Raw genomic sequence first — 27,500 nt, 5'->3', positions numbered from 1 at the left:
AACAATCGGCCTTATCAGCCGAGTTACAAGACTAAAATGGGGTCAGATTTAACTGTGAGAGATGACTAGTGGTTAAAAGAATGAGACATAAAAGAAAATTGGTTTAAATAGATTTGGTGTATTTACAAGGTTCACATAAAAGACTTTAAAACAACACGATAAAACTAGGTAAACTCTGTTAAAAGAATACAGTTCATTTGTCCATACCCTAAAAACAGGTAAACTCTGTTAAAAGAATACAGTTCATTTGTCCATACCCTAAAAACAGTCCAAGAACCCCAGTGTGTTGATAAGTCCAATGTGAGTGTCCACCAGTGTATATACAATCCACAGAAAGTGTAATCCAAAGTTTGCAGGTGGTGAATGGAAAGGTGAGCTCTAAAATTAGCAACTCCTCAATCCAACAGTTTGGTGACTGTCCTTTGTTTGTCATGCTGCTCTCTTATACAGTTGTACTTCCTGCTTCCTGTCATGTGTCTAGTCACATGACAGGCCAACCATCCATTTATTAAAGACACATACACTTAAAATGTTAAGAGTAATAAAATGGCCTAAAAAACATGTAAAACACTTAAAACTCTATAATACATGTAAATGATTGTAATAAATAGAGCGGTAAAACACGTCTTTCTAAAAGCCAGCATATTATATAAATAGTGAAGAAAAGGCAAAAGCTTACAGCACCTGGTATTCCCAGGCGGTCTCCCATCCAAGTACTAACCAGGCCCGACGCTGCTTAGCTTCCGAGATCAGACGAGATCGGGCGCTCTCAGCGCGGTATGGCCATAAGCGAGGGCTGCTCCAAAAAGTGGGCTATTTAAAGATCAGCCTCCGTAAAAGCCAGCATATTATATAAATAGTGAAGAAAAGGCAAAAGCTTACAGCACCTGGTATTCCCAGGCGGTCTCCCATAAAAGTGTAACAATCGGCCTTATCAGCCGAGTTACAAGACTAAAATGGGGTCAGATTTAACTGTGAGAGATGACTAGTGGTTAAAAGAATGAGACATAAAAGAAAATTGGTTTAAATAGATTTGGTGTATTTACAAGGTTCACATAAAAGACTTTAAAACAACACGATAAAACTAGGTAAACTCTGTTAAAAGAATACAGTTCATTTGTCCATACCCTAAAAACAGGTAAACTCTGTTAAAAGAATACAGTTCATTTGTCCATACCCTAAAAACAGTCCAAGAACCCCAGTGTGTTGATAAGTCCAATGTGAGTGTCCACCAGTGTATATACAATCCACAGAAAGTGTAATCCAAAGTTTGCAGGTGGTGAATGGAAAGGTGAGCTCTAAAATTAGCAACTCCTCAATCCAACAGTTTGGTGACTGTCCTTTGTTTGTCATGCTGCTCTCTTATACAGTTGTACTTCCTGCTTCCTGTCATGTGTCTAGTCACATGACAGGCCAACCATCCATTTACTAAAGACACATACACTTAAAATGTTAAGAGTAATAAAATGGCCTAAAAAACATGTAAAACACTTAAAACTCTATAATACATGTAAATGATTGTAATAAATAGAGCGGTAAAACACGTCTTTCTAAAAGCCAGCATATTATATAAATAGTGAAGAAAAGGCAAAAGCTTACAGCACCTGGTATTCCCAGGCGGTCTCCCATCCAAGTACTAACCAGGCCCGACGCTGCTTAGCTTCCGAGATCAGACGAGATCGGGCGCTCTCAGCGCGGTATGGCCATAAGCGAGGGCTGCTTCAAAAAGTGGGCTATTTAAAGATCAGCCTCCGTAAAAGCCAGCATATTATATAAATAGTGAAGAAAAGGCAAAAGCTTACAGCACCTGGTATTCCCAGGCGGTCTCCCATCCAAGTACTAACCAGGCCCGACGCTGCTTAGCTTCCGAGATCAGACGAGATCGGGCGCTCTCAGCGCGGCATGGCCATAAGCGAGGGCTGCTCCAAAAAGTGGGCTATTTAAAGATCAGCCTCCGTAAAAGCCAGCATATTATATAAATAGTGAAGAAAAGGCAAAAGCTTACAGCACCTGGTATTCCCAGGCGGTCTCCCATAAAAGTGTAACAATCGGCCTTATTAGCCGAGTTACAAGACTAAAATGGGGTCAGATTTAACTGTGAGAGATGACTAGTGGTTAAAAGAATGAGACATAAAAGAAAATTGGTTTAAATAGATTTGGTGTATTTACAAGGTTCACATAAAAGACTTTAAAACAACACGATAAAACTAGGTAAACTCTGTTAAAAGAATACAGTTCATTTGTCCATACCCTAAAAACAGGTAAACTCTGTTAAAAGAATACAGTTCATTTGTCCATACCCTAAAAACAGTCCAAGAACCCCAGTGTGTTGATAAGTCCAATGTGAGTGTCCACCAGTGTATATACAATCCACAGAAAGTGTAATCCAAAGTTTGCAGGTGGTGAATGGAAAGGTGAGCTCTAAAATTAGCAACTCCTCAATCCAACAGTTTGGTGACTGTCCTTTGTTTGTCATGCTGCTCTCTTATACAGTTGTACTTCCTGCTTCCTGTCATGTGTCTAGTCACATGACAGGCCAACCATCCATTTATTAAAGACACATACACTTAAAATGTTAAGAGTAATAAAATGGCCTAAAAAACATGTAAAACACTTAAAACTCTATAATACATGTAAATGATTGTAATAAATAGAGCGGTAAAACACGTCTTTCTAAAAGCCAGCATATTATATAAATAGTGAAGAAAAGGCAAAAGCTTACAGCACCTGGTATTCCCAGGCGGTCTCCCATCCAAGTACTAACCAGGCCCGACGCTGCTTAGCTTCCGAGATCAGACGAGATCGGGCGCTCTCAGCGCGGCATGGCCATAAGCGAGGGCTGCTCCAAAAAGTGGGCTATTTAAAGATCAGCCTCCGTAAAAGCCAGCATATTATATAAATAGTGAAGAAAAGGCAAAAGCTTACAGCACCTGGTATTCCCAGGCGGTCTCCCATAAAAGTGTAACAATCGGCCTTATCAGCCGAGTTACAAGACTAAAATGGGGTCAGATTTAACTGTGAGAGATGACTAGTGGTTAAAAGAATGAGACATAAAAGAAAATTGGTTTAAATAGATTTGGTGTATTTACAAGGTTCACATAAAAGACTTTAAAACAACACGATAAAACTAGGTAAACTCTGTTAAAAGAATACAGTTCATTTGTCCATACCCTAAAAACAGGTAAACTCTGTTAAAAGAATACAGTTCATTTGTCCATACCCTAAAAACAGTCCAAGAACCCCAGTGTGTTGATAAGTCCAATGTGAGTGTCCACCAGTGTATATACAATCCACAGAAAGTGTAATCCAAAGTTTGCAGGTGGTGAATGGAAAGGTGAGCTCTAAAATTAGCAACTCCTCAATCCAACAGTTTGGTGACTGTCCTTTGTTTGTCATGCTGCTCTCTTATACAGTTGTACTTCCTGCTTCCTGTCATGTGTCTAGTCACATGACAGGCCAACCATCCATTTATTAAAGACACATACACTTAAAATGTTAAGAGTAATAAAATGGCCTAAAAAACATGTAAAACACTTAAAACTCTATAATACATGTAAATGATTGTAATAAATAGAGCGGTAAAACACGTCTTTCTAAAAGCCAGCATATTATATAAATAGTGAAGAAAAGGCAAAAGCTTACAGCACCTGGTATTCCCAGGCGGTCTCCCATCCAAGTACTAACCAGGCCCTACGCTGCTTAGCTTCCGAGATCAGACGAGATCGGGCGCTCTCAGCGCGGTATGGCCATAAGCGAGGGCTGCTCCAAAAAGTGGGCTATTTAAAGATCAGCCTCCGTAAAAGCCAGCATATTATATAAATAGTGAAGAAAAGGCAAAAGCTTACAGCACCTGGTATTCCCAGGCGGTCTCCCATAAAAGTGTAACAATCGGCCTTATCAGCCGAGTTACAAGACTAAAATGGGGTCAGATTTAACTGTGAGAGATGACTAGTGGTTAAAAGAATGAGACATAAAAGAAAATTGGTTTAAATAGATTTGGTGTATTTACAAGGTTCACATAAAAGACTTTAAAACAACACGATAAAACTAGGTAAACTCTGTTAAAAGAATACAGTTCATTTGTCCATACCCTAAAAACAGGTAAACTCTGTTAAAAGAATACAGTTCATTTGTCCATACCCTAAAAACAGTCCAAGAACCCCAGTGTGTTGATAAGTCCAATGTGAGTGTCCACCAGTGTATATACAATCCACAGAAAGTGTAATCCAAAGTTTGCAGATGGTGAATGGAAAGGTGAGCTCTAAAATTAGCAACTCCTCAATCCAACAGTTTGGTGACTGTCCTTTGTTTGTCATGCTGCTCTCTTATACAGTTGTACTTCCTGCTTCCTGTCATGTGTCTAGTCACATGACAGGCCAACCATCCATTTATTAAAGACACATACACTTAAAATGTTAAGAGTAATAAAATGGCCTAAAAAACATGTAAAACACTTAAAACTCTATAATACATGTAAATGATTGTAATAAATAGAGAGGTAAAACACGTCTTTCTAAAAGCCAGCATATTATATAAATAGTGAAGAAAAGGCAAAAGCTTACAGCACCTGGTATTCCCAGGCGGTCTCCCATCCAAGTACTAACCAGGCCCGACGCTGCTTAGCTTCCGAGATCAGACGAGATCGGGCGCTCTCAGCGCGGTATGGCCATAATCGAGGCCTGCTCCAAAAAGTGGGCTATTTAAAGATCAGCCTCCGTAAAAGCCAGCATATTATATAAATAGTGAAGAAAAGGCAAAAGCTTACAGCACCTGGTATTCCCAGGCGGTCTCCCATCCAAGTACTAACCAGGCCCGACGCTGCTTAGCTTCCGAGATCAGACGAGATCGGGCGCTCTCAGCGCGGTATGGCCATAAGCGAGGGCTGCTCCAAAAAGTGGGCTATTTAAAGATCAGCCTCCGTAAAAGCCAGCATATTATATAAATAGTGAAGAAAAGGCAAAAGCTTACAGCACCTGGTATTCCCAGGCGGTCTCCCATAAAAGTGTAACAATCGGCCTTATCAGCCGAGTTACAAGACTAAAATGGGGTCAGATTTAACTGTGAGAGATGACTAGTGGTTAAAAGAATGAGACATAAAAGAAAATTGGTTTAAATAGATTTGGTGTATTTACAAGGTTCACATAAAAGACTTTAAAACAACAAGATAAAACTAGGTAAACTCTGTTAAAAGAATACAGTTCATTTGTCCATACCCTAAAAACAGGTAAACTCTGTTAAAAGAATACAGTTCATTTGTCCATACCCTAAAAACAGTCCAAGAACCCCAGTGTGTTGATAAGTCCAATGTGAGTGTCCACATTGGTGGTGAATGGAAAGGTGAGCTCTAAAATTAGCAACTCCTCAATCCAACAGTTTGGTGACTGTCCTTTGTTTGTCATGCTGCTCTCTTATACAGTTGTACTTCCTGCTTCCTGTCATGTGTCTAGTCACATGACAGGCCAACCATCCATTTATTAAAGACACATACACTTAAAATGTTAAGAGTAATAAAATGGCCTAAAAAACATGTAAAACACTTAAAACTCTATAATACATGTAAATGATTGTAATAAATAGAGCGGTAAAACACGTCTTTCTAAAAGCCAGCATATTATATAAATAGTGAAGAAAAGGCAAAAGCTTACAGCACCTGGTATTCCCAGGCGGTCTCCCATCCAAGTACTAACCAGGCCTGACGCTGCTTAGCTTCCGAGATCAGACGAGATCGGGCGCTCTCAGCGCGGTATGGCCATAAGCGAGGGCTGCTCCAAAAAGTGGGCTATTTAAAGATCAGCCTCCGTAAAAGCCAGCATATTATATAAATAGTGAAGAAAAGGCAAAAGCTTACAGCACCTGGTATTCCCAGACGGTCTCCCATCCAAGTACTAACCAGGCCCGATGCTGCTTAGCTTCCGAGATCAGACGAGATCGGGTGCTCTCAGCGCGGTATGGCCATAAGCGAGGGCTGCTCCAAAAAGTGGGCTATTTAAAGATCAGCCTCCGTAAAAGCCAGCATATTATATAAATAGTGAAGAAAAGGCAAAAGCTTACAGCACCTGGTATTCCCAGGCGGTCTCCCATAAAAGTGTAACAATCGGCCTTATCAGCCGAGTTACAAGACTAAAATGGGGTCAGATTTAACTGTGAGAGATGACTAGTGGTTAAAAGAATGAGACATAAAAGAAAATTGGTTTAAAATAGATTTGGTGTATTTACAAGGTTCACATAAAAGACTTTAAAACAACACGATAAAACTAGGTAAACTCTGTTAAAAGAATACAGTTCATTTGTCCATACCCTAAAAACAGGTAAACTCTGTTAAAAGAATACAGTTCATTTGTCCATACCCTAAAAACAGTCCAAGAACCCCAGTGTGTTGATAAGTCCAATGTGAGTGTCCACCAGTGTATATACAATCCACAGAAAGTGTAATCCAAAGTTTGCAGGTGGTGAATGGAAAGGTGAGCTCTAAAATTAGCAACTCCTCAATCCAACAGTTTGGTGACTGTCCTTTGTTTGTCATGCTGCTCTCTTATGCAGTTGTACTTTCTGCTTCCTGTCATCTGTCTAGTCACATGACAGGCCAACCATCCATTTATTAAAGACACATACACTTAAAATGTTAAGAGTAATAAAATGGCCTAAAAAACATGTAAAACACTTAAAACTCTATAATACATGTAAATGATTGTAATAAATAGAGCGGTAAAACACGTCTTTCTAAAAGCCAGCATATTATATAAATAGTGAAGAAAAGGCAAAAGCTTACAGCACCTGGTATTCCCAGGCGGTCTCCCATCCAAGTACTAACCAGGCCCGACGCTGCTTAGCTTCCGAGATCAGACGAGATCGGGCGCTCTCAGCGCGGTATGGCCATAAGCGAGGGCTGCTCCAAAAAGTGGGCTATTTAAAGATCAGCCTCCGTAAAAGCCAGCATATTATATAAATAGTGAAGAAAAGGCAAAAGCTTACAGCACCTGGTATTCCCAGGCGGTCTCCCATCCAAGTACTAACCAGGCCCGACGCTGCTTAGCTTCCGAGATCAGACGAGATCGGGCGCTCTCAGCGCGGTATGGCCATAAACGAGGGCTGCTCCAAAAAGTGGGCTATTTAAAGATCAGCCTCCGTAAAAGCCAGCATATTATATAAATAGTGAAGAAAAGGCAAAAGCTTACAGCACCTGGTATTCCCAGGCGGTCTCCCATAAAAGTGTAACAATCGGCCTTATCAGCCGAGTTACAAGACTAAAATGGGGTCAGATTTAACTGTGAGAGATGACTAGTGGTTAAAAGAATGAGACATAAAAGAAAATTGGTTTAAATAGATTTGGTGTATTTACAAGGTTCACATAAAAGACTTTAAAACAACACGATAAAACTAGGTAAACTCTGTTAAAAGAATACAGTTCATTTGTCCATACCCTAAAAACAGTCCAAGAACCCCAGTGTGTTGATAAGTCCAATGTGAGTGTCCACTATTGTATATACAATCCACAGAAAGTGTAATCCAAAGTTTGCAGGTGGTGAATGGAAAGGTGAGCTCTAAAATTAGCAACTCCTCAATCCAACAGTTTGGTGACTGTCCTTTGTTTGTCATGCTGCTCTCTTATACAGTTGTACTTCCTGCTTCCTGTCATGTGTCTAGTCACATGACAGGCCAACCATCCATTTATTAAAGACACATACACTTAAAATGTTAAGAGTAATAAAATGGCCTAAAAAACATGTAAAACACTTAAAACTCTATAATACATGTAAATGATTGTAATAAATAGAGCGGTAAAACACGTCTTTCTAAAAGCCAGCATATTATATAAATAGTGAAGAAAAGGCAAAAGCTTACAGCACCTGGTATTCCCAGGCGGTCTCCCATCCAAGTACTAACCAGGCCCGACGCTGCTTAGCTTCCGAGATCAGACGAGATCGGGCACTCTCAGCGCGGTATGGCCATAAGCGAGGGCAGCTCCAAAAAGTGGGCTATTTAAAGATCAGCCTCCGTAAAAGCCAGCATATTATATAAATAGTGAAGAAAAGGCAAAAGCTTACAGCACCTGGTATTCCCAGGCGGTCTCCCATAAAAGTGTAACAATCGGCCTTATCAGCCGAGTTACAAGACTAAAATGGGGTCAGATTTAACTGTGAGAGATGACTAGTGGTTAAAAGAATGAGACATAAAAGAAAATTGGTTTAAATAGATTTGGTGTATTTACAAGGTTCACATAAAAGACTTTAAAACAACACGATAAAACTAGGTAAACTCTGTTAAAAGAATACAGTTCATTTGTCCATACCCTAAAAACAGGTAAACTCTGTTAAAAGAATACAGTTAATTTGTCCATACCCTAAAAACAGTCCAAGAACCCCAGTGTGTTGATAAGTCCAATGTGAGTGTCCACCAGTGTATATACAATCCACAGAAAGTGTAATCCAAAGTTTGCAGGTGGTGAATGGAAAGGTGAGCTCTAAAATTAGCAACTCCTCAATCCAACAGTTTGGTGACTGTCCTTTGTTTGTCATGCTGCTCTCTTATGCAGTTGTACTTCCTGCTTCCTGTCATGTGTCTAGTCACATGACAGGCCAACCATCCATTTATTAAAGACACATACACTTAAAATGTTAAGAGTAATAAAATGGCCTAAAAAACATGTAAAACACTTAAAACTCTATAATACATGTAAATGATTGTAATAAATAGAGCGGTAAAACACGTCTTTCTAAAAGCCAGCATATTATATAAATAGTGAAGAAAAGGCAAAAGCTTACAGCACCTGGTATTCCCAGGCGGTCTCCCATCCAAGTACTAACCAGGACCGACGCTGCTTAGCTTCCAAGATCAGACGAGATCGGGCGCTCTCAGCGCGGTATGGCCATAAGCGAGGGCTGCTCCAAAAAGTGGGCTATTTAAAGATCAGCCTCCGTAAAAGCCAGCATATTATATAAATAGTGAAGAAAAGGCAAAAGCTTACAGCACCTGGTATTCCCAGGCGGTCTCCCATCCAAGTACTAACCAGGCCCGACGCTGCTTAGCTTCCGAGATCAGACGAGATCGGGCGCTCTCAGCGCGGTATGGCCATAAGCGAGGGCTGCTCCAAAAAGTGGGCTATTTAAAGATCAGCCTCCGTAAAAGCCAGCATATTATATAAATAGTGAAGAAAAGGCAAAAGCTTACAGCACCTGGTATTCCCAGGCGGTCTCCCATCCAAGTACTAACCAGGCCCGACGCTGCTTAGCTTCCGAGATCAGACGAGATCGGGCGCTCTCAGCGCGGTATGGCCATAAGCGAGGGCTGCTCCAAAAAGTGGGCTATTTAAAGATCAGCCTCCGTAAAAGCCAGCATATTATATAAATAGTGAAGAAAAGGCAAAAGCTTACAGCACCTGGTATTCCCAGGCGGTCTCCCATAAAAGTGTAACAATCGGCCTTATCAGCCGAGTTACAAGACTAAAATGGGGTCAGATTTAACTGTGAGAGATGACTAGTGGTTAAAAGAATGAGACATAAAAGAAAATTGGTTTAAATAGATTTGGTGTATTTACAAGGTTCACATAAAAAGACTTTAAAACAACACGATAAAACTAGGTAAACTCTGTTAAAAGAATACTGTTCATTTGTCCATACCCTAAAAACAGGTAAACTCTGTTAAAAGAATACAGTTCATTTGTCCATACCCTAAAAACAGTCCAAGAACCCCAGTGTGTTGATAAGTCCAATGTGAGTGTCCACCAGTGTATATACAATCCACAGAAAGTGTAATCCAAAGTTTGCAGGTGGTGAATGGAAAGGTGAGCTCTAAAATTAGCAACTCCTCAATCCAACAGTTTGGTGACTGTCCTTTGTTTGTCATGCTGCTCTCTTATGCAGTTGTACTTCCTGCTTCCTGTCATGTGTCTAGTCACATGACAGGCCAACCATCCATTTATTAAAGACACATACACTTAAAATGTTAAGAGTAATAAAATGGCCTAAAAAACATGTAAAACACTTAAAACTCTATAATACATGTAAATGATTGTAATAAATAGAGCGGTAAAACACGTCTTTCTAAAAGCCAGCATATTATATAAATAGTGAAGAAAAGGCAAAAGCTTACAGCACCTGGTATTCCCAGGCGGTCTCCAATCCAAGTACTAACCAGGCCCGACGCTGCTTAGCTTCCGAGATCAGACGAGATCGGGCGCTCTCAGCGCGGTATGGCCATAAGCGAGGGCTGCTCCAAAAAGTGGGCTATTTAAAGATCAGCCTCCGTAAAAGCCAGCATATTATATAAATAGTGAAGAAAAGGCAAAAGCTTACAGCACCTGGTATTCCCAGGCGGTCTCCCATCCAAGTACTAACCAGGCCCGACGCTGCTTAGCTTCCGAGATCAGACGAGATCGGGCGCTCTGAGCGCGGTATGGCCATAAACGAGGTCTGCTCCAAAAAGTGGGCTATTTAAAGATCAGCCTCCGTAAAAGCCAGCATATTATATAAATAGTGAAGAAAAGGCAAAAGCTTACAGCACCTGGTATTCCCAGGCGGTCTCCCATAAAAGTGTAACAATCGGCCTTATCAGCCGAGTTACAAGACTAAAATGGGGTCAGATTTAACTGTGAGAGATGACTAGTGGTTAAAAGAATGAGACATAAAAGAAAATTGGTTTAAATAGATTTGGTGTATTTACAAGGTTCACATAAAAGACTTTAAAACAACACGATAAAACTAGGTAAACTCTGTTAAAAGAATACAGTTCTTTTGTCCATACCCTAAAAACAGGTAAACTCTGTTAAAAGAATACAGTTAATTTGTCCATACCCTAAAAACAGTCCAAGAACCCCAGTGTGTTGATAAGTCCAATGTGAGTGTCCACCAGTGTATATACAATCCACAGAAAGTGTAATCCAAAGTTTGCAGGTGGTGAATGGAAAGGTGAGCTCTAAAATTAGCAACTCCTCAATCCAACAGTTTGGTGACTGTCCTTTGTTTGTCATGCTGCTCTCTTATACAGTTGTACTTCCTGCTTCCTGTCATGTGTCTAGTCACATGACAGGCCAACCATCCATTTATTAAAGACACATACACTTAAAATGTTAAGAGTAATAAAATGGCCTAAAAAACATGTAAAACACTTAAAACTCTATAATACATGTAAATGATTGTAATAAATAGAGCGGTAAAACACGTCTTTCTAAAAGCCAGCATATTATATAAATAGTGAAGAAAAGGCAAAAGCTTACAGCACCTGGTATTCCCAGGCGGTCTCCCATCCAAGTACTAACCAGGCCCGACGCTGCTTAGCTTCCGAGATCAGACGAGATCGGGCACTCTCAGCGCGGTATGGCCATAAGCGAGGGCAGCTCCAAAAAGTGGGCTATTTAAAGATCAGCCTCCGTAAAAGCCAGCATATTATATAAATAGTGAAGAAAAGGCAAAAGCTTACAGCACCTGGTATTCCCAGGCGGTCTCCCATCCAAGTACTAACCAGGCCCGACGCTGCTTAGCTTCCGAGATCAGACGAGATCGGGCGCTCTCAGCGCGGTATGGCCATAAACGAGGGCTGCTCCAAAAAGTGGGCTATTTAAAGATCAGCCTCCGTAAAAGCCAGCATATTATATAAATAGTGAAGAAAAGGCAAAAGCTTACAGCACCTGGTATTCCCAGGCGGTCTCCCATAAAAGTGTAACAATCGGCCTTATCAGCCGAGTTACAAGACTAAAATGGGGTCAGATTTAACTGTGAGAGATGACTAGTGGTTAAAAGAATGAGACATAAAAGAAAATTGGTTTAAATAGATTTGGTGTATTTACAAGGTTCACATAAAAGACTTTAAAACAACACGATAAAACTAGGTAAACTCTGTTAAAAGAATACAGTTCATTTGTCCATACCCTAAAAACAGTCCAAGAACCCCAGTGTGTTGATAAGTCCAATGTGAGTGTCCACCAGTGTATATACAATCCACAGAAAGTGTAATCCAAAGTTTGCAGGTGGTGAATGGAAAGGTGAGCTCTAAAATTAGCAACTCCTCAATCCAACAGTTTGGTGACTGTCCTTTGTTTGTCATGCTGCTCTCTTATGCAGTTGTACTTCCTGCTTCCTGTCATCTGTCTAGTCACATGACAGGCCAACCATCCATTTATTAAAGACACATACACTTAAAATGTTAAGAGTAATAAAATGGCCTAAAAAACATGTAAAACACTTAAAACTCTATAATACATGTAAATGATTGTAATAAATAGAGCGGTAAAACACGTCTTTCTAAAAGCCAGCATATTATATAAATAGTGAAGAAAAGGCAAAAGCTTACAGCACCTGGTATTCCCAGGCGGTCTCCCATCCAAGTACTAACCAGGCCCGACGCTGCTTAGCTTCCGAGATCAGACGAGATCGGGCGCTCTCAGCGCGGTATGGCCATAAGCGAGGGCTGCTCCAAAAAGTGGGCTATTTAAAGATCAGCCTCCGTAAAAGCCAGCATATTATATAAATAGTGAAGAAAAGGCAAAAGCTTACAGCACCTGGTATTCCCAGGCGGTCTCCCATCCAAGTACTAACCAGGCCCGACGCTGCTTAGCTTCCGAGATCAGACGAGATCGGGCGCTCTCAGCGCGGTATGGCCATAAGCGAGGGCTGCTCCAAAAAGTGGGCTATTTAAAGATCAGCCTCCGTAAAAGCCAGCATATTATATAAATAGTGAAGAAAAGGCAAAAGCTTACAGCACCTGGTATTCCCAGGCGGTCTCCCATAAAAGTGTAACAATCGGCCTTATCAGCCGAGTTACAAGACTAAAATGGGGTCAGATTTAACTGTGAGAGATGACTAGTGGTTAAAAGAATGAGACATAAAAGAAAATTGGTTTAAATAGATTTGGTGTATTTACAAGGTTCACATAAAAGACTTTAAAACAACACGATAAAACTAGGTAAACTCTGTTAAAAGAATACAGTTCATTTGTCCATACCCTAAAAACAGTCCAAGAACCCCAGTGTGTTGATAAGTCCAATGTGAGTGTCCACCAGTGTATATACAATCCACAGAAAGTGTAATCCAAAGTTTGCAGGTGGTGAATGGAAAGGTGAGCTCTAAAATTAGCAACTCCTCAATCCAACAGTTTGGTGACTGTCCTTTGTTTGTCATGCTGCTCTCTTATACAGTTGTACTTCCTGCTTCCTGTCATGTGTCTAGTCACATGACAGGCCAACCATCCATTTATTAAAGACACATACACTTAAAATGTTAAGAGTAATAAAATGGCCTAAAAAACATGTAAAACACTTAAAACTCTATAATACATGTAAATGATTGTAATAAATAGAGCGGTAAAACACGTCTTTCTAAAAGCCAGCATATTATATAAATAGTGAAGAAAAGGCAAAAGCTTACAGCACCTGGTATTCCCAGGCGGTCTCCCATCCAAGTACTAACCAGGCCCGACGCTGCTTAGCTTCCGAGATCAGACGAGATCGGGCACTCTCAGCGCGGTATGGCCATAAGCGAGGGCAGCTCCAAAAAGTGGGCTATTTAAAGATCAGCCTCCGTAAAAGCCAGCATATTATATAAATAGTGAAGAAAAGGCAAAAGCTTACAGCACCTGGTATTCCCAGGCGGTCTCCCATAAAAGTGTAACAATCGGCCTTATCAGCCGAGTTACAAGACTAAAATGGGGTCAGATTTAACTGTGAGAGATGACTAGTGGTTAAAAGAATGAGACATAAAAGAAAATTGGTTTAAATAGATTTGGTGTATTTACAAGGTTCACATAAAAGACTTTAAAACAACACGATAAAACTAGGTAAACTCTGTTAAAAGAATACAGTTCATTTGTCCATACCCTAAAAACAGGTAAACTCTGTTAAAAGAATACAGTTCATTTGTCCATACCCTAAAAACAGTCCAAGAACCCCAGTGTGTTGATAAGTCCAATGTGAGTGTCCACCAGTGTATATACAATCCACAGAAAGTGTAATCCAAAGTTTGCAGGTGGTGAATGGAAAGGTGAGCTCTAAAATTAGCAACTCCTCAATCCAACAGTTTGGTGACTGTCCTTTGTTTGTCATGCTGCTCTCTTATACAGTTGTACTTCCTGCTTCCTGTCATGTGTCTAGTCACATGACAGGCCAACCATCCATTTATTAAAGACACATACACTTAAAATGTTAAGAGTAATAAAATGGCCTAAAAAACATGTAAAACACTTAAAACTCTATAATACATGTAAATGATTGTAATAAATAGAGCGGTAAAACACGTCTTCCTAAAAGCCAGCATATTATATAAATAGTGAAGAAAAGGCAAAAGCTTACAGCACCTGGTATTCCCAGGCGGTCTCCCATCCAAGTACTAACCAGGCCCGACGCTGCTTAGCTTCCGAGATCAGACGAGATCGGGCACTCTCAGCGCGGTATGGCCATAAGCGAGGGCAGCTCCAAAAAGTGGGCTATTTAAAGATCAGCCTCCGTAAAAGCCAGCATATTATATAAATAGTGAAGAAAAGGCAAAAGCTTACAGCACCTGGTATTCCCAGGCGGTCTCCCATAAAAGTGTAACAATCGGCCTTATCAGCCGAGTTACAAGACTAAAATGGGGTCAGATTTAACTGTGAGAGATGACTAGTGGTTAAAAGAATGAGACATAAAAGAAAATTGGTTTAAATAGATTTGGTGTATTTACAAGGTTCACATAAAAGACTTTAAAACAACACGATAAAACTAGGTAAACTCTGTTAAAAGAATACAGTTCATTTGTCCATACCCTAAAAACAGGTAAACTCTGTTAAAAGAATACAGTTAATTTGTCCATACCCTAAAAACAGTCCAAGAACCCCAGTGTGTTGATAAGTCCAATGTGAGTGTCCACCAGTGTATATACAATCCACAGAAAGTGTAATCCAAAGTTTGCAGGTGGTGAATGGAAAGGTGAGCTCTAAAATTAGCAACTCCTCAATCCAACAGTTTGGTGACTGTCCTTTGTTTGTCATGCTGCTCTCTTATGCAGTTGTACTTCCTGCTTCCTGTCATGTGTCTAGTCACATGACAGGCCAACCATCCATTTATTAAAGACACATACACTTAAAATGTTAAGAGTAATAAAATGGCCTAAAAAACATGTAAAACACTTAAAACTCTATAATACATGTAAATGATTGTAATAAATAGAGCGGTAAAACACGTCTTTCTAAAAGCCAGCATATTATATAAATAGTGAAGAAAAGGCAAAAGCTTACAGCACCTGGTATTCCCAGGCGGTCTCCCATCCAAGTACTAACCAGGACCGACGCTGCTTAGCTTCCAAGATCAGACGAGATCGGGCGCTCTCAGCGCGGTATGGCCATAAGCGAGGGCTGCTCCAAAAAGTGGGCTATTTAAAGATCAGCCTCCGTAAAAGCCAGCATATTATATAAATAGTGAAGAAAAGGCAAAAGCTTACAGCACCTGGTATTCCCAGGCGGTCTCCCATCCAAGTACTAACCAGGCCCGACGCTGCTTAGCTTCCGAGATCAGACGAGATCGGGCGCTCTCAGCGCGGTATGGCCATAAGCGAGGGCTGCTCCAAAAAGTGGGCTATTTAAAGATCAGCCTCCGTAAAAGCCAGCATATTATATAAATAGTGAAGAAAAGGCAAAAGCTTACAGCACCTGGTATTCCCAGGCGGTCTCCCATCCAAGTACAAACCAGGCCCGACGCTGCTTAGCTTCCGAGATCAGACGAGATCGGGCGCTCTCAGCGCGGTATGGCCATAAGCGAGGGCTGCTCCAAAAAGTGGGCTATTTAAAGATCAGCCTCCGTAAAAGCCAGCATATTATATAAATAGTGAAGAAAAGGCAAAAGCTTACAGCACCTGGTATTCCCAGGCGGTCTCCCATAAAAGTGTAACAATCGGCCTTATCAGCCGAGTTACAAGACTAAAATGGGGTCAGATTTAACTGTGAGAGATGACTAGTGGTTAAAAGAATGAGACATAAAAGAAAATTGGTTTAAATAGATTTGGTGTATTTACAAGGTTCACATAAAAAGACTTTAAAACAACACGATAAAACTAGGTAAACTCTGTTAAAAGAATACTGTTCATTTGTCCATACCCTAAAAACAGGTAAACTCTGTTAAAAGAATACAGTTCATTTGTCCATACCCTAAAAACAGTCCAAGAACCCCAGTGTGTTGATAAGTCCAATGTGAGTGTCCACCAGTGTATATACAATCCACAGAAAGTGTAATCCAAAGTTTGCAGGTGGTGAATGGAAAGGTGAGCTCTAAAATTAGCAACTCCTCAATCCAACAGTTTGGTGACTGTCCTTTGTTTGTCATGCTGCTCTCTTATGCAGTTGTACTTCCTGCTTCCTGTCATGTGTCTAGTCACATGACAGGCCAACCATCCATTTATTAAAGACACATACACTTAAAATGTTAAGAGTAATAAAATGGCCTAAAAAACATGTAAAACACTTAAAACTCTATAATACATGTAAATGATTGTAATAAATAGAGCGGTAAAACACGTCTTTCTAAAAGCCAGCATATTATATAAATAGTGAAGAAAAGGCAAAAGCTTACAGCACCTGGTATTCCCAGGCGGTCTCCCATCCAAGTACTAACCAGGCCCGACGCTGCTTAGCTTCCGAGATCAGACGAGATCGGGCGCTCTCAGCGCGGTATGGCCATAAGCGAGGGCTGCTCCAAAAAGTGGGCTATTTAAAGATCAGCCTCCGTAAAAGCCAGCATATTATATAAATAGTGAAGAAAAGGCAAAAGCTTACAGCACCTGGTATTCCCAGGCGGTCTCCCATCCAAGTACTAACCAGGCCCGACGCTGCTTAGCTTCCGAGATCAGACGAGATCGGGCGCTCTCAGCGCGGTATGGCCATAAACGAGGTCTGCTCCAAAAAGTGGGCTATTTAAAGATCAGCCTCCGTAAAAGCCAGCATATTATATAAATAGTGAAGAAAAGGCAAAAGCTTACAGCACCTGGTATTCCCAGGCGGTCTCCCATAAAAGTGTAACAATCGGCCTTATCAGCCGAGTTACAAGACTAAAATGGGGTCAGATTTAACTGTGAGAGATGACTAGTGGTTAAAAGAATGAGACATAAAAGAAAATTGGTTTAAATAGATTTGGTGTATTTACAAGGTTCACATAAAAGACTTTAAAACAACACGATAAAACTAGGTAAACTCTGTTAAAAGAATACAGTTCTTTTGTCCATACCCTAAAAACAGGTAAACTCTGTTAAAAGAATACAGTTCATTTGTCCATACCCTAAAAACAGTCCAAGAACCCCAGTGTGTTGATAAGTCCAATGTGAGTGTCCACCAGTGTATATACAATCCACAGAAAGTGTAATCCAAAGTTTGCAGGTGGTGAATGGAAAGGTGAGCTCTAAAATTAGCAACTCCTCAATCCAACAGTTTGGTGACTGTCCTTTGTTTGTCATGCTGCTCTCTTATGCAGTTGTACTTCCTGCTTCCTGTCATCTGTCTAGTCACATGACAGGCCAACCATCCATTTATTAAAGACACATACACTTAAAATGTTAAGAGTAATAAAATGGCCTAAAAAACATGTAAAACACTTAAAACTCTATAATACATGTAAATGATTGTAATAAATAGAGCGGTAAAACACGTCTTTCTAAAAGCCAGCATATTATATAAATAGTGAAGAAAAGGCAAAAGCTTACAGCACCTGGTATTCCCAGGCGGTCTCCCATCCAAGTACTAACCAGGCCCGACGCTGCTTAGCTTCCGAGATCAGACGAGATCGGGCGCTCTCAGCGCGGTATGGCCATAAGCGAGGGCTGCTCCAAAAAGTGGGCTATTTAAAGATCAGCCTCCGTAAAAGCCAGCATATTATATAAATAGTGAAGAAAAGGCAAAAGCTTACAGCACCTGGTATTCCCAGGCGGTCTCCCATCCAAGTACTAACCAGGCCCGACGCTGCTTAGCTTCCGAGATCAGACGAGATCGGGCGCTCTCAGCGCGGTATGGCCATAAGCGAGGGCTGCTCCAAAAAGTGGGCTATTTAAAGATCAGCCTCCGTAAAAGCCAGCATATTATATAAATAGTGAAGAAAAGGCAAAAGCTTACAGCACCTGGTATTCCCAGGCGGTCTCCCATAAAAGTGTAACAATCGGCCTTATCAGCCGAGTTACAAGACTAAAATGGGGTCAGATTTAACTGTGAGAGATGACTAGTGGTTAAAAGAATGAGACATAAAAGAAAATTGGTTTAAATAGATTTGGTGTATTTACAAGGTTCACATAAAAGACTTTAAAACAACACGATAAAACTAGGTAAACTCTGTTAAAAGAATACAGTTCATTTGTCCATACCCTAAAAACAGGTAAACTCTGTTAAAAGAATACAGTTCATTTGTCCATACCCTAAAAACAGTCCAAGAACCCCAGTGTGTTGATAAGTCCAATGTGAGTGTCCACCAGTGTATATACAATCCACAGAAAGTGTAATCCAAAGTTTGCAGGTGGTGAATGGAAAGGTGAGCTCTAAAATTAGCAACTCCTCAATCCAACAGTTTGGTGACTGTCCTTTGTTTGTCATGCTGCTCTCTTATACAGTTGTACTTCCTGCTTCCTGTCATGTGTCTAGTCACATGACAGGCCAACCATCCATTTATTAAAGACACATACACTTAAAATGTTAAGAGTAATAAAATGGCCTAAAAAACATGTAAAACACTTAAAACTCTATAATACATGTAAATGATTGTAATAAATAGAGCGGTAAAACACGTCTTTCTAAAAGCCAGCATATTATATAAATAGTGAAGAAAAGGCAAAAGCTTACAGCACCTGGTATTCCCAGGCGGTCTCCCATCCAAGTACTAACCAGGCCCGACGCTGCTTAGCTTCCGAGATCAGACGAGATCGGGCGCTCTCAGCGCGGTATGGCCATAAGCGAGGGCTGCTCCAAAAAGTGGGCTATTTAAAGATCAGCCTCCGTAAAAGCCAGCATATTATATAAATAGTGAAGAAAAGGCAAAAGCTTACAGCACCTGGTATTCCCAGGCGGTCTCCCATCCAAGTACTAACCAGGCCCGACGCTGCTTAGCTTCCGAGATCAGACGAGATCGGGCGCTCTCAGCGCGGTATGGCCATAAGCGAGGGCTGCTCCAAAAAGTGGGCTATTTAAAGATCAGCCTCCGTAAAAGCCAGCATATTATATAAATAGTGAAGAAAAGGCAAAAGCTTACAGCACCTGGTATTCCCAGGCGGTCTCCCATAAAAGTGTAACAATCGGCCTTATCAGCCGAGTTACAAGACTAAAATGGGGTCAGATTTAACTGTGAGAGATGACTAGTGGTTAAAAGAATGAGACATAAAAGAAAATTGGTTTAAATAGATTTGGTGTATTTACAAGGTTCACATAAAAAGACTTTAAAACAACACGATAAAACTAGGTAAACTCTGTTAAAAGAATACAGTTCATTTGTCCATACCCTAAAAACAGGTAAACTCTGTTAAAAGAATACAGTTCATTTGTCCATACCCTAAAAACAGTCCAAGAACCCCAGTGTGTTGATAAGTCCAATGTGAGTGTCCACCAGTGTATATACAATCCACAGAAAGTGTAATCCAAAGTTTGCAGGTGGTGAATGGAAAGGTGAGCTCTAAAATTAGCAACTCCTCAATCCAACAGTTTGGTGACTGTCCTTTGTTTGTCATGCTGCTCTCTTATGCAGTTGTACTTCCTGCTTCCTGTCATGTGTCTAGTCACATGACAGGCCAACCATCCATTTATTAAAGACACATACACTTAAAATGTTAAGAGTAATAAAATGGCCTAAAAAACATGTAAAACACTTAAAACTCTATAATACATGTAAATGATTGTAATAAATAGAGCGGTAAAACACGTCTTTCTAAAAGCCAGCATATTATATAAATAGTGAAGAAAAGGCAAAAGCTTACAGCACCTGGTATTCCCAGGCGGTCTCCCATCCAAGTACTAACCAGGCCCGACGCTGCTTAGTTTCCGAGATCAGACGAGATCGGGCGCTCTTTTTTTTTTTTTTTTTTAATTATTTTTTTATTTAAAAAAACATATTACATCACAAAAAGTACAAAATACATTTCACATTTTTTACATATGCAGATATGTACATTAATTCATTCATATTTCTGCCATTTCCATTGCAAACTATTTTCTGAATACTCTACCAATGTGTTTCCTTTTACAAACGTTTCAATAAAATCATCCTCTCTGTCACTCATTAGAAAATATTTCCATATTAAATTCACAGAGTTTTCAATTTTGTTTTTAAACAAAACCCATACATCAACTTTCCTTTTTTCATATTTTGATACATTTCTTCTTAGCCATATTACATTCTTTGCAATTGTTGTCAATAAAGTAAAGACATTCACATTACAACCTTTACCATTGTACCCAAATAAAACCATTTTTTCCCAAGCATTTTGTGTCATATTCTCATTATATTTTTCTTTCAGCATGGATTTTACAATTTTTTTCATTCTTCCCATAAAATCATCCAATTCTTCACAATAAAAAAATAGATGTAATAGACCTTCATCACTTTTCATGCATACCTTACACCTTGCATCTTTTTCTATCCCAATTTTACACAACCTCATTTCTGTTAAAATACCATTATGTCTTAATAAGAAATTAAAATCTTCTAAAATTGGATCCATATATTTCATTCCCACATTTTTCCAAATATCTATTTCATCTACATCATATCTTTCTTTCCAATAGCTGTTTGCCACAGGTTTAGCAAAAGCCCTTTCCCTAAAAACCAAATAAAAATCTTTTACTTTACATTCAAAAAAACACTTATTTTCACCATTTGTCTTTTTTAAATATAGCTCAGGCATGCCTTCATTCTCATCCTTTTCATTTTTTTCAATCCTTTCCACCCATCCTTTTGGTATTGCTTTCTTTAATTCATCAAACTGTTTTATCAGTGTTCCTTTTGTCACATTCCTTTCTATTTCAAAAATTGCATCCATAATTGCTTGTACTGGAAGATAACCATTTATTACTTCATATAAAATGTCTTTGACTTGTCTTACTCCTCCATCCCACCATTTCTTATAGTAAATTACATTCCCTTCATTTGTAACATTCGAGTTTAAAAACAGAGGTTGTTCTAACAGTTGCATTCTTCCTTTTGGTAAAATTAATACTTTATCTAAGAAAGATGACCAGGTTTCTAAAACTTCTTTATAAAAATTTGGTAGACCCATTAACATATATTTTTTTGTCTTCATCCACAGTGCGTTCCATCCCATGCTAAAATTACTAAATTTCTTTAAAAAATATTCCATTACATTTTTCCACATTGCCTTTCTCTTAACATCCATAAACCTTTTCACCAATTTAACTCTTAATGTTTTCATTCTTAACATTGGATCTAATAGCCCTAGTCCTCCTACATCAGTTCCACCAATAAGCGTATCATATGCAATTTTTGCTCTTCCCTTTCCCCATAAAAAATTTAAAACACTTTCTTTTATTCTTTTAAAAAACTCATAAGGCAATGGAGTTACACTCAGCACATACCAAATCTTAGAAAGCATTAAAGCATTTATCACTAATACCTTTCCCTTTAATGTTAAATTTCTTAATTTCCAAAATCTCAATCTTTGTTCCATTCCTTTTAATGCTCCCTCCCAATTAAAAACATCAGCTTTATTAAAATCCATACCCATCCAAATTCCTAAAAGTTTTATATGTTCTCCTTCTTCTTTAAAATGCATGTGCTGAGGTAATGTTTCCACATTCCCAATTCTCATACACAAGCTCTTTTCAATATTGACCTTAGCTCCAGACCCTTTACAATATTTCTCCACAATCCCCATTGCCTTAACAACACTTTGAATGTCTTCAACCAACAATGTTGTGTCATCTGCGTATTGGTAGATTGGCTCCTGTATATTACTTCCCTCTATTCTAATACCCTTTATCTCTATATCTGCTTTTATTGCTAATCCCAAAGGTTCTGCTACTAGTGAATAAAGTAAAGCAGATAAAGGACATCCTTGCCTTATAGACCTTGTTAGTTGAAAACATTCTGATAAAAACCCATTGCATTTAATACACGTAAAAATATTAGAATAAAAGATCATAATCCACTTTCTAAAATTTTTCCCAAATCCAAATTCTTTGATAACATTTAGTAAATATCCATGCTCCACTCTATCAAAGGCTTTTTCTAAATCCAAACTTATTAAATATCCCTTCTTATTTTTTTCCTTCATATAAAACATTGTGTCTCTTATACTTTGAACAATATCTAGAATATCTTTATCTTGTATTCCATATGCCTGGGTAGTACTTATGATTTTAGGTAAAACTGTCCTTAATCTATTTGCTAACACCTTTGCTAAAATTTTGAAATCTGTATTTAGCATTGTTAAAGGCCTGTAATTCTTAAGATCATTAGGATTTCCTCTTTTTTTATAAATCATTTTAATCATTCCTATCTTCATTCTTTCACTTAACTCCTCTTTTTTAAAAATCTCATCATATACTTCTTTTAAAATTGGGACTAATATTTCTCTAAAATTCTTATAAAACTCGTTTGTTAACCCATCTATACCTGGGCTCTTTCCCAACGTTAACTGCTTTATTGCTGTGTCAATTTCCTCTTCTGTTATCTCATCATCACATAAAACCTTATCTTCCGTAGAGACCTTTACTTTTATTTGATTTAAAAAGAAATCTTCTTCTATTTTATCAACCCCTTGTCTCTTAAACATGTCTTCATAAAAATTCTTAATTACCAATAAAATCTCTTTTGTTCCTTGCTTTATGTCTCCATTTTTATCTAACACCTCCTTCATTAAATCCGCTCTTTGTCTATTTTTTTCTAAATCAAAAAAAAATTTTGTGCATCTTTCCCCCTCCACAACATATTTTGCTTTACTTCTAATGATCGCCCCCTTACATTTTTCATCTTCAATTTCCCTTAATTTTTCTCGTAAAATTAAGATTTTACCTATGTCTTCTTCATTTAGATTTTGCTCCTGTCTTTTTTCTTCTTTATCTATCTCTTTTCTTATCTCAGTTTCCTTTCTGATGTTAGCTTTTTTTAACAATTTACAAAATTGTATTGATAAACTCTTTATATCCAATTTCACGTTATCCCACCATATTCTTTTCTCTTCTGCGTAAATCTTATTTAATTTACTAACTTCTAATAGTTATTTAATTCTTTCTTTGTAAGATTCTTCTTTTAAAATTGTTGCATTTAAGACCCACACTCCTGATCCTCTCTCCACTCTTACACAATCTAAAGTCATACATAAAAGAAAATGATCACTATACCCTACTTCCTTATAAAATACATTTTGGATATTTCCCTCCATTTCCTCCTTACATAAAACGTAATCAATTCTACTTTGTTTTATCTTATTCATTACCACTTGCACTCTTGAAAATTTTCTCTTTTTCCTATTTCTTTCCCTCCATATATCTATTAGATTACATTCCTTCATTATTTTCACCAATTCCTCTCTCCCTTTGTCTGTCTTAAAAACCATTTCACTTGCCAAATCCAATTCTGTAAAGACAGTATTGAAATCACCCATTAAAATAACATTCTGCCATGTTTTTAAATTAATATTCACTTTTTTAAAAAAATCTACTTTTCCCTTTTCTTCATTTGGTGCATGAATATTATAGATAATAAAAAACTCTTTTCCTTTTTCTATTTTCACCGCCATACTTTTTCCCACTCCATCATCCAATATTACTTGTTCTTTTTCACATACTCCTCTTTTAATTAGAACTGCAACCCCACAACCTACTTTATCATTTCCATTATTAAAATATATATTTCCATCCCATTTTGTTTCAAACCTTTTAACACTTTCATTTTTCCAATTTGTTTCCTGCAACACAATGACATCTGTATTTTTACATAAAACCTTCATCTTTTCAAATTTCTCCATATTCAGCAAACCCCTAGCATTCCATGACACAATTTTTAAAAACATAAAAAAACATACATTGAAAAATAAATCACAAAAACCAAACATTTTTTTTCTATTCTCCCTCCTCCTCCTCCATTAATGCTTGAAATCTATTTTCCCATAAAGTTTTTTCTTTACTCTGTTCTTTTTTTTTCTCAAGTCTCTTCTTCTTAGCAACTTCTAGATTTGGTATTACCTTAGTGATCCGTCTTCTTATAGTCTCTCTTCTATCCATTCTGAAGTCCATTTTCTCCCCTTCTTTCTTCTCCTCAGTTCTCTCTTTCTTTTCTTCCTCGTTACCTTTTGCATGTTGTTCCTCCATTTCTTCCAGTGCTCCTTGTGATATATTCAGTGGTGTCCATATTCCTTCGTCCATTGCTGCTTCTTGTCCATCCTCTTCCATCTCCTGATTCTTCTCATTGGTCTTTTTATTCCCTTCATTTTCTTTTGCAGTCTCTCCAGCATTTCCAAGTTCCGTCTCTTCCACCATTTGCCCACCCACATCTTCCAAATCTGTATTTTGCGTTCCATCCAAATCTGCTATCCAACACTCACATCTTGCCATCACTTTTCTGCACTCCGGGCACTTCACCGCATCACAGTCCCTTGCGAAATGCCCCTGTTCATCGCACTGATAGCACTTGAACTCTGGGCAGTTTTTGAACACGTGTCCAGGATTCATGCACAATCGACAGGTTTTAACCTGCCGATCATGCATAATCCGGAAGTACTGCGATCCTTCCTCCGTGTCAAATTTTGTGCTGTATGGCAAGGATATGACTTCTTTTGGGAATTTCACCCTTAGGTACCTTGTACCGTCTGCTATATCGGTGCCCGGATACATTCTTCTTTTGATTTCAGATGCAGGTGTCACTCCCCAATTATGTAATTTTTCCAAAATATCAGAATCAGCAATGTAGGCGGGCAAATGTATGAAAGAAACAACATACTCTCTTGTTTGTAATTTCCTTATCTCACACAGTTTTCCTTTTATCATCAAAAAATCCTCCAAGTCCTCGCATACATCCGTATTCGTCAGTGTGATTTCATACTCCTTTCCATGTCTGGGTCTCACTGCCAGTATCTTCCCCCCTCCAACTTTTCCGTTCACTGCTTTAATTATATCTTCAGCCCTCGCATCTCTCAGTTCTGTCAAATCCACTATCACTGTAGCCTCTTTCGAGTAAATCCTCTTATTATAATCCATACGTAGATGTCCAACTTGTTGTCCTTTATCCATTCCTTTGTTCAGTAACTCTCGTCTTTCTCCTGTCATATCCGTACCGTTAGCTGGTAATCCATCCATTGTAAAAAGTGCGTGAAGAGAAAAAAAAAAACTACTCCCCAGACAGCAAACTGCTGCTGGGAAGTGTGAAAACTAACAAAAACTCACTCAAAAATAAAAAATCTTAATTAACAAAACCCACTAAACAAAACAAAAAATAAGGTGAGCCTCTCTCACCAACTGCTTCCTAATGCTGCCACGTCACTTCCTGAACTGCTCAGTAGCGCCCTCAGGTGGCGGTATGGCCATAAACGAGGGCTGCTCCAAAAAGTGGGCTATTTAAAGATCAGCCTCCGTAAAAGCCAGCATATTATATAAATAGTGAAGAAAAGGCAAAAGCTTACAGCACCTGGTATTCCCAGGCGGTCTCCCATAAAAGTGTAACAATCGGCCTTATCAGCCGAGTTACAAGACTAAAATGGGGTCAGATTTAACTGTGAGAGATGACTAGTGGTTAAAAGAATGAGACATAAAAGAAAATTGGTTTAAATAGATTTGGTGTATTTACAAGGTTCACATAAAAGACTTTAAAACAACACGATAAAACTAGGTAAACTCTGTTAAAAGAATACAGTTCATTTGTCCATACCCTAAAAACAGTCCAAGAACCCCAGTGTGTTGATAAGTCCAATGTGAGTGTCCACCATTGTATATACAATCCACAGAAAGTGTAATCCAAAGTTTGCAGGTGGTGAATGGAAAGGTGAGCTCTAAAATTAGCAACTCCTCAATCCAACAGTTTGGTGACTGTCCTTTGTTTGTCATGCTGCTCTCTTATACAGTTGTACTTCCTGCTTCCTGTCATGTGTCTAGTCACATGACAGGCCAACCATCCATTTATTAAAGACACATACACTTAAAATGTTAAGAGTAATAAAATGGCCTAAAAAACATGTAAAACACTTAAAACTCTATAATACATGTAAATGATTGTAATAAATAGAGCGGTAAAACACGTCTTTCTAAAAGCCAGCATATTATATAAATAGTGAAGAAAAGGCAAAAGCTTACAGCACCTGGTATTCCCAGGCGGTCTCCCATCCAAGTACTAACCAGGCCCGACGCTGCTTAGCTTCCGAGATCAGACGAGATCGGGCGCTCTCAGCGCGGTATGGCCATAAGCGAGGGCTGTTCCAAAAAGTGGGCTATTTAAATATCAGCCTCCGTAAAAGCCAGCATATTATATAAATAGTGAAGAAAAGGCAAAAGCTTACAGCACCTGGTATTCCCAGGCGGTCTCCCATCCAAGTACTAACCAGGCCCGACGCTGCTTAGCTTCCGAGATCAGACGAGATCGGGCGCTCTCAGCGCGGTATGGCCATAAGCGAGGGCTGCTCCAAAAAGTGGGCTATTTAAAGATCAGCCTCCGTAAAAGCCAGCATATTATATAAATAGTGAAGAAAAGGCAAAAGCTTACAGCACCTGGTATTCCCAGGCGGTCTCCCATAAAAGTGTAACAATCGGCCTTATCTGCCGAGTTACAAGACTAAAATGGGGTCAGATTTAACTGTGAGAGATGACTAGTGGTTAAAAGAATGAGACATAAAAGAAAATTGGTTTAAATAGATTTGGTGCATTTACAAGGTTCACATAAAAGACTTTAAAACAACACGATAAAACTAGGTAAACTCTGTTAAAAGAATACAGTTCATTTGTCCATACCCTAAAAACAGTCCAAGAACCCCAGTGTGTTGATAAGTCCAATGTGAGTGTCCACCAGTGTATATACAATCCACAGAAAGTGTAATCCAAAGTTTGCAGGTGGTGAATGGAAAGGTGAGCTCTAAAATTAGCAACTCCTCAATCCAACAGTTTGGTGACTGTCCTTTGTTTGTCATGCTGCTCTCTTATGCAGTTGTACTTCCTGCTTCCTGTCATCTGTCTAGTCACATGACAGGCCAACCATCCATTTATTAAAGACACATACACTTAAAATGTTAAGAGTAATAAAATGGCCTAAAAAACATGTAAAACACTTAAAACTCTATAATACATGTAAATGATTGTAATAAATAGAGCGGTAAAACACGTCTTTCTAAAAGCCAGCATATTATATAAATAGTGAAGAAAAGGCAAAAGCTTACAGCACCTGGTATTCCCAGGCGGTCTCCCATCCAAGTACTAACCAGGCCCGACGCTGCTTAGCTTCCGAGATCAGACGAGATCGGGCGCTCTCAGCGCGGTATGGCCATAAGCGAGGGCTGCTCCAAAAAGTGGGCTATTTAAAGATCAGCCTCCGTAAAAGCCAGCATATTATATAAATAGTGAAGAAAAGGCAAAAGCTTACAGCA

General features: G+C 39.0%; 36 non-coding genes across 36 annotated transcripts in view; all 36 read right to left on the bottom strand.

The window, feature by feature from the left end:
- Positions 1–672: 672 nt before the first annotated feature.
- LOC141283715 (5S ribosomal RNA) lies at positions 673–791 on the bottom strand. The gene has a single exon (XR_012338198.1). It is a non-coding gene; the product is annotated as a 5S ribosomal RNA (ribosomal RNA).
- An 801-nt stretch (positions 792–1,592) lies between these two features.
- Positions 1,593–1,711, bottom strand: LOC141283642 (5S ribosomal RNA). The gene has a single exon (XR_012338185.1). It is a non-coding gene; the product is annotated as a 5S ribosomal RNA (ribosomal RNA).
- An 84-nt stretch (positions 1,712–1,795) lies between these two features.
- On the bottom strand, positions 1,796–1,914 carry LOC141310126 (5S ribosomal RNA). The gene has a single exon (XR_012347677.1). It is a non-coding gene; the product is annotated as a 5S ribosomal RNA (ribosomal RNA).
- An 801-nt stretch (positions 1,915–2,715) lies between these two features.
- LOC141310115 (5S ribosomal RNA) lies at positions 2,716–2,834 on the bottom strand. The gene has a single exon (XR_012347666.1). It is a non-coding gene; the product is annotated as a 5S ribosomal RNA (ribosomal RNA).
- An 801-nt stretch (positions 2,835–3,635) lies between these two features.
- On the bottom strand, positions 3,636–3,754 carry LOC141292729 (5S ribosomal RNA). The gene has a single exon (XR_012340567.1). It is a non-coding gene; the product is annotated as a 5S ribosomal RNA (ribosomal RNA).
- Positions 3,755–4,555: 801 nt separating this feature from the next.
- On the bottom strand, positions 4,556–4,674 carry LOC141312051 (5S ribosomal RNA). The gene has a single exon (XR_012349196.1). It is a non-coding gene; the product is annotated as a 5S ribosomal RNA (ribosomal RNA).
- Positions 4,675–4,758: 84 nt separating this feature from the next.
- On the bottom strand, positions 4,759–4,877 carry LOC141283570 (5S ribosomal RNA). The gene has a single exon (XR_012338172.1). It is a non-coding gene; the product is annotated as a 5S ribosomal RNA (ribosomal RNA).
- A 761-nt stretch (positions 4,878–5,638) lies between these two features.
- On the bottom strand, positions 5,639–5,757 carry LOC141317300 (5S ribosomal RNA). Its single transcript, XR_012351774.1, has one exon. It is a non-coding gene; the product is annotated as a 5S ribosomal RNA (ribosomal RNA).
- An 84-nt stretch (positions 5,758–5,841) lies between these two features.
- Positions 5,842–5,960, bottom strand: LOC141314351 (5S ribosomal RNA). The gene has a single exon (XR_012350118.1). It is a non-coding gene; the product is annotated as a 5S ribosomal RNA (ribosomal RNA).
- An 802-nt stretch (positions 5,961–6,762) lies between these two features.
- On the bottom strand, positions 6,763–6,881 carry LOC141283497 (5S ribosomal RNA). The gene has a single exon (XR_012338160.1). It is a non-coding gene; the product is annotated as a 5S ribosomal RNA (ribosomal RNA).
- An 84-nt stretch (positions 6,882–6,965) lies between these two features.
- Positions 6,966–7,084, bottom strand: LOC141296178 (5S ribosomal RNA). The gene has a single exon (XR_012341205.1). It is a non-coding gene; the product is annotated as a 5S ribosomal RNA (ribosomal RNA).
- Positions 7,085–7,835: 751 nt separating this feature from the next.
- On the bottom strand, positions 7,836–7,954 carry LOC141297474 (5S ribosomal RNA). The gene has a single exon (XR_012341392.1). It is a non-coding gene; the product is annotated as a 5S ribosomal RNA (ribosomal RNA).
- An 801-nt stretch (positions 7,955–8,755) lies between these two features.
- On the bottom strand, positions 8,756–8,874 carry LOC141318592 (5S ribosomal RNA). The gene has a single exon (XR_012352899.1). It is a non-coding gene; the product is annotated as a 5S ribosomal RNA (ribosomal RNA).
- An 84-nt stretch (positions 8,875–8,958) lies between these two features.
- On the bottom strand, positions 8,959–9,077 carry LOC141283421 (5S ribosomal RNA). Its single transcript, XR_012338146.1, has one exon. It is a non-coding gene; the product is annotated as a 5S ribosomal RNA (ribosomal RNA).
- An 84-nt stretch (positions 9,078–9,161) lies between these two features.
- On the bottom strand, positions 9,162–9,280 carry LOC141283345 (5S ribosomal RNA). Its single transcript, XR_012338135.1, has one exon. It is a non-coding gene; the product is annotated as a 5S ribosomal RNA (ribosomal RNA).
- Positions 9,281–10,082: 802 nt separating this feature from the next.
- On the bottom strand, positions 10,083–10,201 carry LOC141318147 (5S ribosomal RNA). The gene has a single exon (XR_012352480.1). It is a non-coding gene; the product is annotated as a 5S ribosomal RNA (ribosomal RNA).
- An 84-nt stretch (positions 10,202–10,285) lies between these two features.
- LOC141317884 (5S ribosomal RNA) lies at positions 10,286–10,404 on the bottom strand. Its single transcript, XR_012352235.1, has one exon. It is a non-coding gene; the product is annotated as a 5S ribosomal RNA (ribosomal RNA).
- Positions 10,405–11,205: 801 nt separating this feature from the next.
- Positions 11,206–11,324, bottom strand: LOC141297465 (5S ribosomal RNA). The gene has a single exon (XR_012341391.1). It is a non-coding gene; the product is annotated as a 5S ribosomal RNA (ribosomal RNA).
- An 84-nt stretch (positions 11,325–11,408) lies between these two features.
- Positions 11,409–11,527, bottom strand: LOC141296171 (5S ribosomal RNA). The gene has a single exon (XR_012341202.1). It is a non-coding gene; the product is annotated as a 5S ribosomal RNA (ribosomal RNA).
- A 751-nt stretch (positions 11,528–12,278) lies between these two features.
- LOC141283266 (5S ribosomal RNA) lies at positions 12,279–12,397 on the bottom strand. The gene has a single exon (XR_012338124.1). It is a non-coding gene; the product is annotated as a 5S ribosomal RNA (ribosomal RNA).
- An 84-nt stretch (positions 12,398–12,481) lies between these two features.
- Positions 12,482–12,600, bottom strand: LOC141283194 (5S ribosomal RNA). The gene has a single exon (XR_012338112.1). It is a non-coding gene; the product is annotated as a 5S ribosomal RNA (ribosomal RNA).
- A 751-nt stretch (positions 12,601–13,351) lies between these two features.
- On the bottom strand, positions 13,352–13,470 carry LOC141297457 (5S ribosomal RNA). Its single transcript, XR_012341390.1, has one exon. It is a non-coding gene; the product is annotated as a 5S ribosomal RNA (ribosomal RNA).
- Positions 13,471–14,271: 801 nt separating this feature from the next.
- On the bottom strand, positions 14,272–14,390 carry LOC141297450 (5S ribosomal RNA). The gene has a single exon (XR_012341389.1). It is a non-coding gene; the product is annotated as a 5S ribosomal RNA (ribosomal RNA).
- An 801-nt stretch (positions 14,391–15,191) lies between these two features.
- LOC141318591 (5S ribosomal RNA) lies at positions 15,192–15,310 on the bottom strand. The gene has a single exon (XR_012352898.1). It is a non-coding gene; the product is annotated as a 5S ribosomal RNA (ribosomal RNA).
- Positions 15,311–15,394: 84 nt separating this feature from the next.
- On the bottom strand, positions 15,395–15,513 carry LOC141283122 (5S ribosomal RNA). Its single transcript, XR_012338097.1, has one exon. It is a non-coding gene; the product is annotated as a 5S ribosomal RNA (ribosomal RNA).
- An 84-nt stretch (positions 15,514–15,597) lies between these two features.
- Positions 15,598–15,716, bottom strand: LOC141308481 (5S ribosomal RNA). Its single transcript, XR_012347217.1, has one exon. It is a non-coding gene; the product is annotated as a 5S ribosomal RNA (ribosomal RNA).
- Positions 15,717–16,518: 802 nt separating this feature from the next.
- On the bottom strand, positions 16,519–16,637 carry LOC141348911 (5S ribosomal RNA). The gene has a single exon (XR_012357590.1). It is a non-coding gene; the product is annotated as a 5S ribosomal RNA (ribosomal RNA).
- An 84-nt stretch (positions 16,638–16,721) lies between these two features.
- Positions 16,722–16,840, bottom strand: LOC141296164 (5S ribosomal RNA). Its single transcript, XR_012341201.1, has one exon. It is a non-coding gene; the product is annotated as a 5S ribosomal RNA (ribosomal RNA).
- An 801-nt stretch (positions 16,841–17,641) lies between these two features.
- LOC141348845 (5S ribosomal RNA) lies at positions 17,642–17,760 on the bottom strand. Its single transcript, XR_012357577.1, has one exon. It is a non-coding gene; the product is annotated as a 5S ribosomal RNA (ribosomal RNA).
- Positions 17,761–17,844: 84 nt separating this feature from the next.
- Positions 17,845–17,963, bottom strand: LOC141348778 (5S ribosomal RNA). Its single transcript, XR_012357561.1, has one exon. It is a non-coding gene; the product is annotated as a 5S ribosomal RNA (ribosomal RNA).
- An 801-nt stretch (positions 17,964–18,764) lies between these two features.
- On the bottom strand, positions 18,765–18,883 carry LOC141348709 (5S ribosomal RNA). The gene has a single exon (XR_012357545.1). It is a non-coding gene; the product is annotated as a 5S ribosomal RNA (ribosomal RNA).
- Positions 18,884–18,967: 84 nt separating this feature from the next.
- Positions 18,968–19,086, bottom strand: LOC141348632 (5S ribosomal RNA). The gene has a single exon (XR_012357530.1). It is a non-coding gene; the product is annotated as a 5S ribosomal RNA (ribosomal RNA).
- A 7,127-nt stretch (positions 19,087–26,213) lies between these two features.
- On the bottom strand, positions 26,214–26,332 carry LOC141348552 (5S ribosomal RNA). The gene has a single exon (XR_012357511.1). It is a non-coding gene; the product is annotated as a 5S ribosomal RNA (ribosomal RNA).
- Positions 26,333–26,416: 84 nt separating this feature from the next.
- LOC141348468 (5S ribosomal RNA) lies at positions 26,417–26,535 on the bottom strand. The gene has a single exon (XR_012357500.1). It is a non-coding gene; the product is annotated as a 5S ribosomal RNA (ribosomal RNA).
- A 751-nt stretch (positions 26,536–27,286) lies between these two features.
- LOC141348394 (5S ribosomal RNA) lies at positions 27,287–27,405 on the bottom strand. Its single transcript, XR_012357485.1, has one exon. It is a non-coding gene; the product is annotated as a 5S ribosomal RNA (ribosomal RNA).
- An 84-nt stretch (positions 27,406–27,489) lies between these two features.
- LOC141348284 (5S ribosomal RNA) overlaps positions 27,490–27,500 on the bottom strand; it is a 119-nt gene continuing 108 nt past the window's right edge. Inside the window, exon 1 of the ribosomal RNA XR_012357474.1 lies at positions 27,490–27,500. This exon is cut by the window's right edge and continues 108 nt beyond it. This is a non-coding gene — a ribosomal RNA (5S ribosomal RNA).

The sequence above is a fragment of the Garra rufa genome, chromosome 1 (genome assembly GCF_049309525.1).
Source record: "Garra rufa chromosome 1, GarRuf1.0, whole genome shotgun sequence".
NCBI lineage: Eukaryota > Metazoa > Chordata > Actinopteri > Cypriniformes > Cyprinidae > Garra > Garra rufa.
Note: the sequence above shows the minus strand (reverse complement) of the source record. Positions and strands in the feature narration are given on the sequence as shown.